Source organism: Rhea pennata, chromosome 3 (genome assembly GCF_028389875.1).
Source record: "Rhea pennata isolate bPtePen1 chromosome 3, bPtePen1.pri, whole genome shotgun sequence".
In the NCBI taxonomy this organism is placed as follows: domain Eukaryota; kingdom Metazoa; phylum Chordata; class Aves; order Rheiformes; family Rheidae; genus Rhea; species Rhea pennata.
In genome coordinates this window covers 15,092,761-15,105,472 of record NC_084665.1, presented here as the reverse complement: position 1 = coordinate 15,105,472, position 12,712 = coordinate 15,092,761, and the positions used below count along the sequence as shown (strand labels likewise).

The following is a 12,712-nucleotide window of genomic DNA, read 5'->3' as shown; positions in this document are numbered from 1 at the left end:
CGGTGGCACCTGCCGCTCCCGGCGCGGCCCCGCTGCCGCTCGCTGCTTGCGCAGGGCCGAGCCGGGCCGGGCGGGGCCGGGCCGGGCCGGGCGGGGCGGGGCGGTCCCGCCGCGCCCCCTCCGCCGCCGCCGCCGCCGTCCCCGCCCGCCGTCCCGCCCCTCGCAGCCGCCGCGGCCGGGCGCAGCGCGGCGCAGCGCAGCGCAGCGCGGGGAGCGCGGGTGCCGCCGCCGCCCGGGGAGAGCAGCCGCCGCCGCCGCCGCCGCCCGGCCGCGGAGAGGTAGGGAGGGCGCCGAGTGCGGGTGCGAGACGCGGGGTGAGGCCTCGTCCCCGCCGCCCCTCGGCCGCGGCGCCCCCGCCGCGGCCTTCCTCCCCCCACACACCCCCTCCTCCTCCTCGCAGCCGGCGCCGCCCCGCCCTGCGGCGGTCCCGGCTCGGCCCGGCCCGGCTCGGCCTCCCCCGGGCTGCCGCCCCTGCCCCCTCCCTCCGCGGTGCCGCCGCGCAGCCGGACGCCCCGCCGCGGTGCGGTGCGGAGAGCCGTGGGACCGCCAGGATCTCCTGTTTCTTATTCTATTTTTATTTATTTTTTATTTTTTTTAAAGAAAAAATCTTTTGTTTGTTTGTTTCCCGGCGGAGCGGAGCGGCGGCGGGGGCCGCCGCGGAGCGGGCGGCGCGGCACGGTGCGGCGCGGCGCGGCGCGGGGTTTCGCTGGCCGCCGGTGCGGGGGTTTTGCGGGGAGGGCGGTTGCGCTTGGCGGCGCGCTGCGGGCCGCTGCCCACTGCGGCGCCTGCAGCGGGGCAGCGCGGGGCTCGCCCGCCTCCGGCCGTGCGCGGTGCGCGGCTCCCGCCGCCGGCGTGGCGGAGCGGGGCTGGCGCTGGGGTGCGCGAGGTGAACGCGGAAAGCGGGGGCTCGATTTCATTATCTCTTTCATTTAGCTCTTGCTGATGGATATAGGCCTGGCTTAAAAAAAATGGCAGACTTCTGCTAGAGACTGTGAGACTGCAGTAGCTCCGAGAAATCCCTTGCTCATGGCACTGGGTCTGGCCGTTTATTTAGATAGCTCTCCTTTAAGGCTAGCTCTTTGAATCTGGACGTGCCCGAGGGAAAAAGAGAGTGGAAAAAAGAAAAAAAAATGTTTTATGTCTTTAATTGTGAGCAAAATTGCTTTTTTATTTACAGAGGGTGAGTAGAGGAGAGATCTGTGTTTCGAGATTGTACTCAGGGTTGTCCACCGGTATAAATGCTAAGTACTCGGTATCAAAAGTAAGGTTATCGTAGGTGGGAATAAATGTGACTGTGAGGATCTGGAGCATTCGGTACAGCCTTCATCCTTTATTGACAGGGCAGAAAGACTGTGAAACCTGCCTATTGAACTAGGTAGCTAGCTCAGAAAAAACACCGTTATGCTGTCCGACCTTTGAATGTATTGTCCTGAAATACCTCTTGGGGAACAGGGCTCCCAGGTCCTAGGGATTATAGAGGAAGATCATGTTGAGTAATTTATTCAAAGAAATATCCGCCATGTGAAAATGCCATGGCAGACTGTAACAGCTCAGGCCATTGCAGAAAATCCCAGCTGGAAGAAGGACAGACTTGCGTATGCTAGGAAGCCTCTGGAGGCAGAGCTAGGGGATGATGATGATATGGGGATAAAGAGTTGGGATTGATGGGTGGTGGCAACTAGCTGATCTCTCTGAGTATATTGTTTTATCCATCGTCGTTTGCTTTTTTTTTCTCGCTAAAGCTGTTTTGCAGTAGAACAGAAATGGCTGTTGCGATGCCTACATGACTTAGCAGTGGCTATGGGAGTGTGCAGGCGAGCTGGCTCGCTAACGTGTTACCACCAGTGACGCTAGACTGGCGAGAAGTAAAATGAATAGGAAATAGAATTTTTATAACGTACATGTTTTGCTACTTCACGCTGTAGCATGAACTTGGTACTAAAAAAGCAGTCAGGCTATAGACTAGTGGTCCTTTTTGTGTTTTTCTGTAGTGCAGGTTAAGTGCAGTAAATGGTATGCAGTAAGGCAAGATGCAGCACTTTTTGGATGAAATAGGAGCTTGCAGCAGTTACATGGCAAAAAGCATTACAGATACTGCTTCATCTCTATCGTGGCAGGAATCCTGCAGCTTTTGGAATTACTGTGTGTTACGGAACTCTGCCTGCACACAGAAGGGGGACAGAGAGATGGCGAGGTGCTCATGCTACGCCTATGGAGACCAGGACACGGCTGCAGGTCTTTCAGGCAGCCCCTTTTAAGTAGGCAACCAAACCATTTTACAAAACAAATTTTGTGTTGTTTTTCCTTCATCCATTAAGCACCATTTATTGTATGACCTTGTAATGCTCATTTATATTACATCACCTGATGAAGGTTTTATTCTTAATATGGGTCAGTTACAGGATTTAATATTTGTGGTTGGATTACTTGCATAATAAGTGTTGTATTTCATTTACAAGGAATACGTGGGTATATTTTATGGAACATGAATGAAATGGTCTATTTATTCAGGTTTTTAAGGGTCAGACTGTGAAAGCTATTTAGACAGTTAATCTCTATAGGCACCTAAGTTGCTTAGTCATCTGATCCGGGCACCAGTTAAAAACCTGTATGACAATTTATCATTGCCTATTACCTGTGAGTCAGCTCCTAAATCCAGACCAGGCTGGCATCTCTGACCACAGGCCTCCTGCTCACCGTTCCGCGATTCTGGGAAGACCTTTGCAAACTGCGGTGTTTGGGCCGTAAGAACTGGACGGCCCTACGTTGAAGGGAGGAGCCACTGGCCGCATCGCAGAGCGTTTCTGACTCTCAGTTACGTGAGAGGGTTGTGAAGTCGAGCAGTGCCAGTATTTTCCTGTGGTGTGATATGCATGCCATGTGGCGAAACTTTTGAGGAGAGCAGGCTAGTGCTCCGCGATGTGAACGGTCTAGAACCATATAGGGCTTTTTTGAAATACAGACTAGCGCTGTGGGCATGCCCCTGTTCCCAGCTGATGCAGCTGAGGGGTTTACCAATACCTCGGACTGGCATCTGCCTAAGCTTGTGCCAACTTTCCAAATGTGAGCCCGAGGGAAACTAGCTGAAAGATATTAAATGTGAAAATCTAGTTGTCTCCTCTTGCTTTTCTAGTGTATTTACACCTTAGGAATCACCTAATGCTTGATTTTTATCATAAAAAAACACTTGTCTGGGGAAGCAAGCATTGGAGTTGAAATGTGTGTATTGCCAAATGGCACCAAGGAATAGCCAATGTTCTGCAAAGGGACTGAACCGAAGACTGCTTCCCTGGTGTTGCTTTCTTTCCACATATGGTATTAATTTGTCAGATTTTTATTATTACTCTTAAAATGATCTGTTGTGAATTTGTTTTTCTAATGAACATGAGTACAGTGTAGCAGCAGTTACAGCTGGACCTTTCCAGGTTTTACTTTCCTCTAATGAAAAGAGGTTACAAAGATTGCACGTAAGGAATTTTTGTTTTACTTAGTAGAACCCATCTTATCTATATCACTCCATGAAGGCTGTTAAATCAATTCTATATATTTAAGCAGTCAGGTGGTCTTCTAATTTGTTGAGCTTTTTAATGTATTGCTAATTCCAGACCCAATTAGTACTGTCCATTCTCTATTAAAAAAAACAGCTTTGCATGGAAAGAACTTCTATATTTATTGTTAGCTGATGGCTGAGTTCATAACATATTTTCTAGTTGTTTGGGAAAGTTGGCTAGGGAGGGTGGATTTACATCTGAAAATGTTATTTCTACTTGCAGTAAAACGTATGTGATTAGAAAAAGATATACACCCATCTATAATCTTTGTGCTCAGGGGCTGTATACGTTGCTCTGTGGCAAAGGGCAGATTAAGGTTGAGAAATATCTTGAGTTATTTCCTTTCAGCACCATTAACATTTTTCTCTGCCTCTTTTCTTTTCTAAGGACTTTTTTGCTGTTGAGCTAAGAAAGTTTCAGAATACTTTTATGTTTTTTGTACCCTTTTACTTATCCCCTAATATATATATTTTTTCAGGCTGCATATTTTTTAGCACACCAAGAATCCCTTTGGCTTGTCATCAGCAGTACCAGAGAAATATATGATGCTGTTGTGCAGTCATTTTTTATTTCACGATCCTCTGAATGTGCTAAGCATTAGAACTTTAAAAAGAAACAACATGTTGGTTTGACTTATTTAGCAGCCTTACCACATCAAGAGGGCAGCAAGAACTGAACAAAAGAGTGACATGCCATGAAAATCTTCTGCCAACGGATGCTAACGCACACCTGTTAGATACTACGAATAGACTAGCTGACCATGCCAGTCATGCCGTTGGAACGGGAGAGGTGTGGTGTTACTGCTCTGCTCAGAGAGCTAAAAATATGCCGCTGTGAATCTGTTCACAGGTAGATGATCCCAATTAGGTAGACTTTCTGTTTACGAGGATTCAGAACATATGCTGCTCTTCTCTTCGGAAGAAACGGCCAAATCCTGAAGTTACACCTGTGGAGCTATTGGCCCATCATGCATGAAATACATTCAGGAATGGTTTTCTTAGATATAATGTCCCGCTCTTGTTAGTGTACCCACAGCTGCACGCAAAAGGGAAACCATTTCTCTTTCGCTCTTGAAAAATACAGTGCTTGGTGTTAGCATACTTGTAAGGATGTGAAACAAGATGTGCTTCTCCAAGCAGTTGGAGAAACTGTCTCTACTTGCTGTTGGAGAAGACTTGCAAAGAAGAGCTAGCCAAGTAAAAAAGGAATAGGACTTGACCGAGGTATCAGATAACTCATTTTTATTTTGGAATAACCACTGGCTCCAGTTTTGTTAGTCATGACATGAAGCTGCTCTGAGAGAGTAGTATAATCCCTGAAATGGTCTTTACTCAGGGAGGGTCACTTGCCAGTCCTCAGTAGAAATGGATTTATAGGGGGGTTTATGCATTAAATTCACTCTTTGAAGATATGTACTTGTATATAAAGATCCAGTTTGGCTGCCGAAAGCTGTTGGAAGATGTAACCAGAGATGAGGATACATAGACTGAGAGTGAAAAGACACAAGTTTTTATGTACTGCTTCATTGCCTGCGTGATTGAAGGACACACAGGGTTATGTATTTGAAGCGGTCAGCGTAATGAATCAAGTATTTCTGCTTCATATGTTTAATGCAGCTATAGAAAGTGGTTGAATGGTTTCTGTGTACCTTTCTGGCCTTAGTTCCTATGGACTGCTAGTTCCCAAGTCCGTCCATCCACACCCCCCCCCCCAAACCCCGAACTTTTTAAAACACTTGCAGCTTCCCATTAAAATAATGATTTCAATAAAATCTTATGATTCAGATCTTCATTTGAATGCCTATAATGGTCAGGAAGGACTTCCCCCCCCCCCCCCCACTTGGATTTTGTGAAGTTTTATTTTCTGGTCTTGCTTGTCCTTTGAGCTTGTAGTGGCCGGGGTGAGGCAGGGAGCCAGGCGGGAGGTGCTCTGGTGTGACGTGAAGGCTCTTCTCAGGCGCCTGGCGCCGGTGTTGTAAGGCTATGCCGACTGCTGGATTTGGGATCGGGCAGGAGTTTCTCCCGATCCAGACCAATAGGCATCTCTGGGAGGTGAGACTATGATTCAACCCCCGGAAGTGCTGCTGTCCCAAGCGCTTGGTCAAGATCTCCTGCAAGGCCCTGTAGAGACTTCACAGGTCCTTCAGAGGAAAAGCAACTAGTATCAAGCAGTAATTCAGATCTGCTCGTATTTTTTTTTTATTAGAGTAAGTTACTGCCATTTGATCTTGCATTAATGCTATAGTTTTACTGTTTGTTTTATCCTAGAATTTTATGCAATATATGCTTTTTAATACTTATCACTGCCTGATAAAAGAGAGTCTTGGTGTTTGTAAGAGCAAGAATGCTGTCAATATACAGTGTTTCCTGTGGCAAAGAGCGCTGTCTGACGGGGCAGGTCTACAGCCTTATTTACGGTGGAGTTGACTGCGGTCAGAGTAGAAAATACATCTTTGTGGAATATGACTGAATGCTTATTTTTTCCACTTGCAAAATGAATTTTGTTTAGTGCCTAGACGCTACAAATAGTCTAATTATAATGGGTAGTTCCTTTGTTTTTTTTTTTAGCTTAGAGGGGAAAGGGTGCTGCCTACAGTAGCTCAATTAACTTAACGTAGATACGTAGATAAGTTTATTTTAACACCTACAGGTTTCAATTTGGGCATCTGAGTTTGAAAGTATTGCCTTTTGTCTGTAGCTAAACTAATTATGAGATTTTTCTCCCCACGGGCTTTTGCTGGCTTTTCTCTCAGTAAACAAATATTTAATTAAAAGTGTTTAAGAGTGATCTATAGCCAGACCCTGCAGCTGGAGAGCTCTGCACTGGTGGGTAGCTCCTGGCTCCAGTACGCTAATAGCGTGTATGTGTATAACTATAGTGGAATACAGCATGAAGCTAATCAGTCTAGTCTGTGCTTGGAGAAAGCAGGTTTTGCCTCTCACTAGCAAATTACTGATTTCTGTGCTTTGGGAAGGTACTTTAGGGCTAAACCTGACTTATGGAAGTTGGCAGGTGTTTTGATATTGGAGAATCAGCCAGTACAGCACCCCTGATTAAATAAACCCCTTGCTAGTGCCCTGCAGGGCACTAGTGAAGAAGTCAGGAAATCTAGTGATTTTTATTTCCCACTCCATTGCTTAAGTTATCCAAGGTATGTAAGCAAGGCTGTTGACCAGCATACACTGATTTTGAATGCCTATTGCTCAGCAGCTTAAGGAAACTTGAACTCTGGAAAAATATGGGATACTCATCTCTTGAGATTTGAATCATCCTTTGGGCAGCCTGACCTAGAGATGCTTAGCTGAAAAATCTGGGCTTTAAACAATCAAACTTCAGTTCACTTTAAGATGACAGTACTCTTTATTCAAAAGTTACATAGAGCACTTACAAGATAAAAGATAATTTTAATTATTTCTTATGCTGGTTTGTGTTTGCCTCTTTTCCCTATCCTAGTTAATTTAGTATTTGATTTATTTTTGTAACTTAGAATAGTGTGATTTTTTTTCTGTACACAGTGCTGTGAATAATTCTTTACTGTTTCACGGTAGTCAAAGGTGAATGAATTCTAATGTGATTAATAGCTAACTTTGTATTTTTAACCTTTCTTAGAAGATCGTATTCTTACTGCAATTTTAAATAATGAAGCCAAATGTTCATCCTGGAAAAAAATCGTGTTGACTTGAGTGACACTGCGCTGGTTTGCACCAGTTCAAAATCTGTCTCTCAGTCTTTAAGTTTCGGTAAAACAAACAACTGGAGCCTGTTGCATTTCACTCTCTTCATGGTTTTTTGGCACCAGAGAAGCTTTTCCTGATTGTTTTTCTCATTTGAAGGCTGATTGTGCTAGTAAAGGGTGGGTCAGTTCATGTGGGAAAGTCGTAGTCAATGTGTCTGAGAGATAAGTGGGACTGCATCCCAACGGGTGTTGTGCATTAAATGCTGGAATGTGCTGGGGGTCTGCCAGGAGATTGGAAGCAGGGCTATGCGACAAGCGCAAATGCAGTCACACTCTCCCTAAAATAGTACTCTGGATAACAGGAGAGCTGGAAAGTTATCACTTACCTCATTTTAGCACAAATTCTTTCCTAAAAATGGATTACAGACTGAGGGTTCGGGTTTGGGTAGGGTTTTTTTTATTGTTGTTTTTTTGGTAATATATTCTATTTGCATCTTAAGAACTTTTTGGTACCCTCTAAATCTTCAACCTGAGGGAGCACAGGAATGCAGGTAAGAAGGAAAATAACTGCATTGAAATTGTAAAAGTGAAACTGAAACGCCACAGTCCAGACTTAGGGAAAGATGTTTATATAATCTTCATTATTACTTGCATAAGATGGGTTTGCACCTTAGCGTAGGTTAGTAGTAGTGTCTTCAAATTGATCTTGAACTGTCTGGAGGGATCAAGACAGAGAGGAAATCAGGTCAGTAGGCTCCGACATTGCTGCACTGGTTGTTGGTGGCAGGATTTTGGTCCAAGACACTGGATGCAAGCAATTGGTATTTGAATATTAAAAAAAACCTGTGGTTCACCACCAAAGATGGTATATGGTTTTGTTTAAGGGTAAAAGTAAGAATGTTTGATTTCCAGCCCTCTGTCAAATTTATCTACAGGAGATTCTGATTGTGCAGCTTTAGCCCTTGGCATAAGCCATTTAAACTTAAAACCTGTGATGCCTAAATTAGTTTCTTACAGCAAGAGGATGAGTTAGCTTCTAAATGGGACAGCGTGAGGAAAGTGCGGGGGCTGGGGTGGGTCTTTTGGAGCAAGGTTGTAATTTACAGAGTCAGCAGGTGGTTCTGTTCAGCCCTCGCGCGCGTCTGCGGTGGGAAAGTACGGGGTGAAATGACAGTTCTCTGGATCCGCGTTAGCGCTGCTGCAGGGACCCGAGCGTGGGTGGCTGGCGGGAGGAATACGAGTGGAAATGATAAGGAATGACGAGATTCAGAGCAAAATGTCTGGACTGCTCTACACCATCGCCTTCCCGTGTGTTTAGATTTCAGAACTAGTGAGGCAAGTTGCCCTTTTAATAAGGAAAATGTTTCCTTTCGTTTCTGGGACAGAGCACATCAGCTCCGGATTGGCACCGGAAATCTGGGGTCACTTTGGGCCTCTGAGGCATAACTCTCCCGTCGTGCCTGTACCAGTCCTCGCTGGTAGGTCCACGTGGCCTGAGCTCGGAGAAGAGCAGTTTTGTGTCCTCCTGCAGCAGTCACCGAGCTTCCCTGCGGGCAGGGGGCTCTTCGTGTGGCGTGCAGCAGCTGGAAGGCTGCTTTGCGTTGCGCTGGTTTACAGCGCGTCTGGGAAGGAGAAGGGTGTTACTCCAGCTGAGGATGCGGTGGGGCCCAGTGGTCACGCTCTAAGGCTTGTTTTAGGAGAGGACCTGGCATATCAGATACACCAGTGCGGCACCACTGGGGGATTCCCTGACCCCAGCTGGCCCATTAAGCCAGCTTTATGGCTTTGCATCACTGGAGTGTGTAAAGCAGTTTTATTGCTGGTCAGGATCTGGCTCCAAGGGTGCTTTCATAAAACTCTGGTGAAAAAGGTAAAGAGAGAAATATAGTTTAAAAAAAATCAATCTGTGCTTCATGAACTTTGTCTTTTTTCAGTCTTGCACACCTTCACCTTCAGATTCTCTCTCTGTATAAGGAGATATTACCATTTCCAGAGTTGTGTGATTTAAATAAGATGTATGAATAATGACTAATAAAACATTACACTGCCCGAGGACAACAATGATGATGGATGTAGGTTATTTTTAGAGATCTATTCCCTTATATGCTAGACAAATAAGACTAAGATGGCTTCTAGGTGACTGAAACTTACACTAAAATGTTATATGTATTTTAAGTAACTGTAGCGAAGCAGTGACTATCTGCCAGACTAGTAATGTAACTCTTAACTATGTTCTTCGATTTATATAGTCACAAAAGAAGGACCTGCTGTACTTAGTCTTATTGCAATATTGTGATTTTTCTTTTCTGCAGTGCTTAAAAACAAAGGATTTGAATGCTTCTGAGCTCTGCCAAGTTACATAGCTACATCCCAACATGTGATGCTGTGCTGATTTACAGCATCACCGGCTGTGGCTCAAAGTTTCAAATCATTGTCATACAAAAGTTTGCAGAAGAGCATATCCGAGATCAATGTATATTGTTGAGTTACATTTCTAAGCCACATCAGAAAAGGAAGAATTATCAAAAGATACCAAAATGTTAGTAGCTAACTCTAGGAGTCTAGAATGATGATACCCTCTTTATGGAGAGGTGTGAGTGATAGCACATAGCTCTTATCTTATCTGTGTTTTTAGTCCAGGCAAATCCTGATAAAGTAGTAAATCCTGCGTGAGATTATGCTGCTGGAGCGCATGTAACAAAGATCAGCATTTAGGTACGGTGTAGGGATATAACAGGTTTTGGAGATGCTAGTTCCAGTATTTATTGGTGACGGTAATTGGTGGAGATAAACCAGAAATCTAATTACTTTGACTGGGATCTTCTTTTAAACAAGCGGAAAAGAAGCCCCTTGGAGACCTAAAGATCCATTTGCCGAAATGGAGCTGACAGGTGAGGACCACATGGACATACCAGTGATGGGTGGAGCGCTGGGTTGGTGGCGGATATGCCAGCCATGTTAGAGATGTTTCTACAGCTGTTATTGACTAGCTGAAAATAATGTGAATTGCTGGGGATTGCAATGGCTCTGCTTGCCGCAAGAGTTCAGAGTCACGAAGTTCCTCGGATTCCCGGGATGGCACCGACAACCTACGCGTCACCTTAGGGGCGGTTCGCGGAGCGGCCCCTCCGCTTTGCTGCAGGGTGCCCTCAGCGGTAGTACGGCTGTCTGCATCTTTAGCTTCTGGTTGTCACAGCCAGTGGGGGTGTGTGTGTGTGCCAGGGATCCACGGAAGAGCTTTGGGCCTGAAATTGTTTTTTGACAAACTCATACTGGCACCTTTCGAAGTTGTACCTTTAGGAGTTTTGGGCATATCCTGATATATTTATATCTCCTTTCTGATATTTAGTAGCTTGGCTATAATATTACTTTTTGCTCTAAGGAGAGATATGAGGGCATACAGATACATAAAGATGAAAATATCTTTTTTATGTAGCTTTGCTGTCTGTTTTGTAGTTTGATCAAAATGTCACAGTTCTTATAAGAATAAAGTGCTTGATGGTAACAAATGTTTTAAAATGGTAGCTATGTGGGCAGCACGACTACACTATCAGAGGGGGGATTTCCAAATTGCATTCCAAGCATGTTGTTGAAGAACTAGAGATGGGCAACTCACTTTGGACTAGTTGTCCTGAAACTATGCATAAGCATATGTTTCTAACGCGTATAAATAACTATTATGTAACTATTACTGTAATAGCAAACCATATTTTGAATTTGCTTTGTGCCTCACAATAGGTCACACATTGGTCAGAAGTGTTACAGTATAAACTTAATGGATCTCGAGGCAATGTATGCACTGGTGTGAGATTTCTTAGTAGTTCTTTCCTGTAATGTTTCTGTCTGAAGCTTATGTCCAGGGGTCTGGTTTGGCAGAGGAGCTCAGGACCGTGCCGGTGGGGTGGGAAACCACGGTAATGAACGTACTCTCTGTTGTATCAGATTAAGGTTTCAGGCCTCTTGACCATGCAGAGGGTAAGCCTGCATGTGTAACTTCCCAGAGCACTTTGTGCTCCGTGCTGTAATAGCCAGGTCCCAGCCTTTCTAATTCTTGGTGAGGCATTTCTCAAGCGATGAGGAGTTCATGACAAAGTGCTAATAGTGGCATAACTGTAGTGGGCTGAGGATGGGCTATTTTCAGGTATCTAGTCACCACTGATGCAAAAGCTCTCTGTTTTTCTTGATGTTTTGACTATGAAGCTTGGTCCTAGAGAGCATATCTAGAGATTTTTGATTGAATTCTTTATGCAAATGAAACTCTTCTCTTTTAATCCAGCATGGTATGTTATAATCTCATTTTTCAAAGTGTGAAGTACTTAAGTCATAACTTATCAGACCACTTATAATGGAACTTGCATGCATGTAATGTAACTACATGTATATGTGCAATGCATACGTGCAAGTAAGCCTTCACAGGAGAGACATGTTGTCTTTTGCAAGTGGTTTTTACTGCTTTGCACTACCACAAACCTCCAGTGAGATCCAGTGCTCATCTGCAGAGCTGTGGAGTTATTTTAATTTTGACGACTTATGTCATCTTACTTGCACATGTTTAATTTCTCAAGGCTTCTTCCAGTATACCTATTCAGTGAAAAACTTAGGAAATTTGTAATAAAATATCAGCTTGCTTAAAAAAAAAAAAAAAAAAAAAGTGTCTAAAAAAGAATCTAAACAAATTTATCCTAACTTTTTGTTTGTCTGTGAATTATCCCTATATGCAGTTTATGGCGGTAGAAAATGTTTTCTGAGCTCGTAACAGGATTACTCTGTGCATAGCATGGTGAACACACAAAATCTTCCATTGTGACCCAGCAAACACTGATGCTCCTGGAGAGAATGGTACCAATTCCATCTTTTCAGGGAGTTCAAAAATACTGTACTTTGAAGTTGTAACATCTTTATACATAAAAATGCAATATTGGGCTATTTCTGCAGTTGTCTCAAAGCCCTGTGTGGTTGGGCTTGCTGTGGCATTACTGAAGTCAGTGGGGTTTGGTTTGATTTCAATTCCACTAGCAGTAAGTTTTGAAGAATCCAGAGCATTTGGCTTTAAAGACAATGGAAAGGGAAGAAAAATAATCCTAGGATAAAAAATTAAACCCATTTGAACAAAATTCTGAAATAAATTTTCAGTAGCATGTGTTAAGTATAAAGGTAGAGAGGAGATACAGAGTTTGTGTTGGAATGCATTGGGGCCAGCATGCTAGCCATATCTTTGTTTAACATCACACCCTCTTGCTATTTCTGTAAATAAAGAAAGTAGACGATGTTAGATCTGTGCTTGTTCTTAAAGGTGCTTCTAGACATTTAGTGTAACTCAAATTTTCACTGTTCTATTCAAAATAAATGTTGGTAGAAAACCCATTATCCTGGTTAGTGGCATTAAATATGCAGTTTATTTCAGTGCATGTTGCTAGTTTCTTTTTTTTGCCTTGTTCAGGGAAAATGTTGCTGTTACAAGGTAAAGCCATAGGCAGAGCAGTGG

General features: G+C 44.2%; 1 protein-coding gene across 2 annotated transcripts in view; it reads left to right on the top strand.

Annotated features, from left to right (window-relative positions):
* The first annotated feature begins 206 nt into the window (after positions 1 to 206).
* SPTBN1 (spectrin beta, non-erythrocytic 1) overlaps positions 207 to 12,712 on the top strand; it is a 140,957-nt gene continuing 128,451 nt past the window's right edge. The window contains exon 1 of one of the 2 annotated variants that reach the window (XM_062571685.1): positions 207 to 278. The gene's annotated coding sequence lies outside the window, so the exon portion shown is untranslated. Of the gene's footprint in view, positions 279 to 591; positions 679 to 12,712 lie in introns of those variants that run through there. The other variant, XM_062571684.1, reaches the window with a different exon arrangement.